Below are 5,369 nucleotides of genomic sequence, written 5' to 3' on the forward strand. Positions count from 1 at the left end.
ATCTCGATGTGGCAGCTTCAGCTCCTGGCCTACAGACTGTAGGGGGACCAAGCAACCAGGTTGAAGGGTAATCACTTTTGCTTTATCCTGCTTGGATCTGGATTGCAGTCTAGAGTGGAGGTCCTGGGGTGTGTGTCTAGCTTGCCAGAGTGTGTGGAGGATCCAGCAAGGGCACCCAACTAATAGCTCTGGCAGCTGAGTAAACACCAGCCTTTGGTATGAAGCTCCCCTGTCTGGTAGCAGAGTCCTACTGTGGCAAAAAGTCCAAAAGTCAAGTAATTGAGTGGCAACATTACCAGGCCAAAGAAACAAAGCAAACAGAAGAATCCAACATTAGACTCCTATTTTAGGGACAAAAGGGATCAAAGCATGGAACAGGAGGAAGATAGTGAAGTCATATCTCCTGCACCAAAAGCTTCAAAGGAAAATGCAAGATGGTTACAGGCAATAGAGGACCCTAAGAAGCAGATAAGAGAAGAGGAGGAAAAATTTGGAAGAGGAATGAGAAAAATGCAAGAAAATTATGAAATGCGAGTCAACAGCCTGACTGAGGAAAATCACACCTTAAACAACAGACTGACTCAAATGGCAAAAGAGGCTCAAAAAGGCAATGAGGAGAAGAATGCCTTAAAAAGCCAAATTTGCCAGAGGGAAAAAGAATCTCAAAAGCTCACTGAGGAGAATCATTCCTTCAGAATTAGATTGGAGCAAATGGAAGCTAATGATTTTATGAGAAATTAAGATGCTGTTAAACAGATCCAAACAAATGACAGAACAGAAAAAAAAGAAATGACTGGCTCTAATCAGGGTTGTGATCTAACAGCACCAGGCTTCTGAGCATCTAGAGGGGTTAGAGGCTTGTACGCATTCTTGAGGGCAGTTTGAGGGGACCATGAAGTGGTCAGTTCTGGAAGGTGCACCTAGCCAGTGGAGAACAAGACGGGCAATTTGAATGGAAGCAGCATAAAAGGGCTCACATTTTTATGAGTCCCTGTACTCCATTAAAACCTTCCTGACTTTCCAACAAAAATTGTTCATTCCTAGGCTAACAGTGTCTCTAATAGAGATGAAGGAAACCAAGGGAGCCAGGAGATGGAGATTTAAAGAAAGAGAATTCCAGACATGGAGACATTGAAAATGCTTGGAGTGAGTAGATAAAGTACTTTTCATGAGGAACAGCAAAAGGTCAGTGTCTCTGGATCATACAGTAAGTGGGATTGAGTAAAGGTGTAGAAAACTGAAAAGGACTGGCAGATTTCAAAAGACTTGAAACAGATGAATCCAGTAAGACCAAGGTCAATACAAGTCCTGTTGTATAATTGGAATCTGCAGACTGAAAAAGTAGATGAGGGAAGATGTGAAAGCTGTCTCCAGTTTATAGGATCCCTTGCAATAGCTGTGGCAGAGTATAGGTGTTATTCCCCTTCTTGTTCCCACCTAGAAACTTTCAAGTAAATAGCTTCCAGGTTAAAGACTGGGCAGTATGGAATCCTGGTACTAAGATATGCTCCTCTGATATTGCAGTAGGAAATAGCACTTCAACTTAGCCATTCCATTCAAAAATGCAGAGATATGGTGGATACTGGTACTGAAATAATTGTCTATCTGAATATTGAAACTATAGGAATGAGTAAGTGGGGGGAAATTCCTACCACTATGAACACATATGATGCATTAAATGACTTCTAAGACAAAATCCCAGAGGAAATAAAATTTCTAGGAAATAATCACCAATATAATGGCAGTTCTATTCTTTCTTCCCCACTACTTCTAAATCTATCCTTTGTATGAATCTGTATCAACAATTCACTATTCATAACACCTACAGTAACTATAAATATATTGATATAGTTATTAATCACAAAATTCAGCAGGCTGTCTACATGGGGGACAAAGCTATATCATTTATTCAAAAAACCAGAAAACTGAACCCCCAAACCAGAAAGTCAAAGCCAGCACAGTAGTTATGAATTTGGCACATGTAGTTAATGCAGTAAACACCCACATTCTCAAGCCTTCAAAACAAAACAGGCTTCCTCAGGCAAAGATCCTCCTATCCTCACTCACAGCAACTGCTCAGTGTCCATGCAGCTTGCTCCCAGCAGCTCCGGCCAGGGTTCCCATCCCTGGCTGTCCTCAGCAGGAGTCCTTAGCAGAATTCTGGTTGGCTCAAAAACAGGAGTTTGCTCTGCTGCCACCATGCTTCCAGTCACCTCCCACACTCTAGCTTGGCTTGTGCTTCCTCTTGCCCCACTCCTTCCTGCTATGACAGCCAGTTCAAGGGGCATGGGAGATCTTTAAATCCCATAACCATGGCATATGGCCCCAAGACCTTTCATATCCCTTACTTGGCAAAAAATATATTAACAATACATTTCATTACATGGGTTAATAGGAGTTTTAGGAATAAATGATGTGAACAGAATTTTACAACAATATAACCAGGATAACACACAATAAACACAGAATACAATATTTTAGGGTGGGGATTGAGCACAAGCTCCCCATCATTTCCTCCCCCCCCCAAACAAATGGGGTCCCACAATCTTGGGGTAAGGGGTGAAGGTCTCTTCTTCCATGGCTACTTGCTGCTGAAATTGGACATAGAATTGTCCCTGTCACAAGGGGTCCTATCTGAGAGGTCAGTTCTTTAGCCAGTTTTTGGAATGTGCTTGATGCTAGGTCTGGGGTGACATGACACAGTTGTGGACAGGGAGTGCCATCCAGCTTAAGCTATTAGGCATCTATAGGTGGAGGATATCAAGCCTGTGGAAACAAATCTAGTAAACAAGTTGAGCAGACAAAAAGCCAAGAAGCAAAGAAACAATAAGCAGAAGCAAGGTAGGTCTAGGATCAGCCATGCTACTAGAGTCCATGAGACCACTCTTGTAGCCTCAGTCACAGTAGAATATATGAGTTAAGGGTGCAATTTTGTAATCATCTTCTCTGGAATAAACAGTAGTTACAGGTGTTATTCCTCCCATGTACTATAATCTCTACAGCCTTTGGAACATTATCTGGCCTGTGATTTACCCATACTTTACCTCCCAATTTTATTCTATCAGTAGAACCAAATCCCCCAGTTGCTCTGATAGTTATTTTGGAAGGAGGGTCAGTTTTTTTTTTCTTTTTCTTTTTATGCATTTAGTAGTTTTCTGTACATTCCATTTATTTAAAGAAAAAAAAAAGACCCATAAGGCAATGTTGTTCCTGTCTAGCATTCAAAAAGCCAAGTCCGATAAAAACAACATACTATTTCTTACCCAATAGAATATAACGTTACTTGATTTTGAAATGTTTGTGGGAAGATGTTGACTATCTGGAGGGATCTGCTTCCCTAGGAAATGTTTTACTTCCTAGATTTGCTCCCTGGGAAGGCAGACATTTGGTAATAGCATCCACAGTCAGGTAGGATACTTGTATAGATAGTTTTTCTGTTGATTGTGATGACATTTTACAATAAATTTCTCAAGCAATGCTAACAGCAAAGAAAAAAAAAACATTAAGAAGAATGAATGAGATATGTCTTTAACAAGACTGACTCCTAAACCTTATGATAATCCTTAGTACTTCATAGTCACAACCTAGGTAGGTTGAGAGCAGTGTGGGCCTTGTATGTGGAGGAATGCTTGCCCGGAAGGTGTGAGTTTAATATAAAGCATAATTACTGAAGTAAGTTCAAATTTCTTGAACATAAAATGACAGCAGAATGGGTGGATGTCTCAGTTGCTACTAGAGGAGTCTGAACTATCAGAAGATAAAGAAAGTTTTTCCTTTTTTTGCTTCTTTTTCTCCTTTTTGTGATGTTTCCTTTTTTTTTGGTTTTACTTTTTTTTCCTTCCTTTTCTTTTCTTCTGGGATTTCTGTTTCTTTTGTTTGAAAGTGTCTTCTTCACTAGAACTAGATGAATAAGAACTTTTTTTCTTTTTCAATTTGTTTATCCTTGTTTTTTTTTCTTTTTTTCTTTTTTGTTTTCTTCTTCCTCATTTGTATTTTTCTCAGGTAAAGTCTGCAATTAATTGAGTTCCTCGGTGTCTTCATCACTGTCTTCACTACTTGTGCTGCTGACATCGAAAACTCTGTCTCTTTTGGTGTCTACTTGGAGAAAATTGCAGCATTCAAAAGTCAAGTGACCTGGACAGCTATTTTTACATCTAGCTCTGATATTGTCCTTGTTGCCACCTGGAAGGGCCATGGCCCTGGCAGAGGCAGCCTCTGGGTCTCAGCTTACTTTGCTGCAGCTGCTGCCTTTGCTACCTGGACACTGGCTCTCACTGGGCTGCCCTGCAGCTTTCACCTTTATCTTTCCTGACACAGCCTCCTCTAGGAGGGTCAGTTTTTTTTTAATGCTTTATTAACATCTGATTTACATCATCCGTTTCCACCAGATTTTGAGTTACAAATTTTCTCCCCATTTCTCCCCCACCCACCACCCCAAAATAGCAGTCCCACAGGATATCTCTTCCTCCAATCTGCTGTCTCCCACGTTTCCCCCCATACCTCTTTCCACTTTTCCAGTGGATCTCTATGCCTCAGTGCCTGCACATACCATTTCCCAATTACATGTAAGATTGTATTAATAATAATAAAACACACACACACACACACATATATATATAAATATATATATATATATATATATTTATATATATATACACATATTTGAATATTTGATTTCAAAACTTTCAATTCCAGCTTCATTCCCCTCCTTCCCAGTCACCCACCCCTACTGGGAAGATACGCAGTACAGTATAGGTTGCACATGTGTGGCTAATGTAAAATAATAACATAGTAGATATATTGTAAAAGACTGACTACACTTCCCTCCCTCCCATCCCACCTCCCACCCGCTCTACTCTCCACTTTGATCCCATTTATTTTCAAAAGTGTGTGCTTCCAAACTCCCTCCCCCGCAGCGTACCCTCCCTTCTATCATCCCCCCCCCCATTCTCCTGGAGGGTGAGATACCCGATTTAGTGTGTATTTCACTCCCTCCACAAGCCAGATTCAATGGGAATAAGGTTGACCCATTCCCTTTTGCCTTCCTATTCTTCCCCTCCATTGTAACCATTTTCCCTTGCCTCTTCTGTATGAGATAGTTTACCCCAAACTGTCCCTCCCCAACTCCTCTCATTATATTCCTCTCACCTCTTAATTTCACCTTTTAAGTATCATTCCTTCCTGTTAAATTGGTCCTGTGCCCTCTATCTATGTATACATGTAAACATATATACACACATGCACATATGTATTCATATGCCCATATACCCTCATATATATCCCTTCATCTACAGAGAAAAGTTTCATAAGCTACAATTATTGTTTCTCCATGTAGGAATGTTAATAGTTCAACTTTGATAAGTTCCTTA

General features: G+C 40.4%; 1 pseudogene; it reads right to left on the reverse strand.

The window, feature by feature from the left end:
* Nucleotides 1–3,722: 3,722 nt before the first annotated feature.
* Nucleotides 3,723–4,195, reverse strand: LOC138142429 (protein SREK1IP1 pseudogene; annotated as a pseudogene).
* Between the last annotated feature and the right edge of the window lie 1,174 nt (nt 4,196–5,369).

Source organism: Petaurus breviceps, unplaced genomic scaffold (genome assembly GCF_028583685.1).
Source record: "Petaurus breviceps papuanus isolate PSGF00001 unplaced genomic scaffold, PetGlider_PUasm1.0 90579, whole genome shotgun sequence".
Taxonomy (NCBI): domain Eukaryota; kingdom Metazoa; phylum Chordata; class Mammalia; order Diprotodontia; family Petauridae; genus Petaurus; species Petaurus breviceps.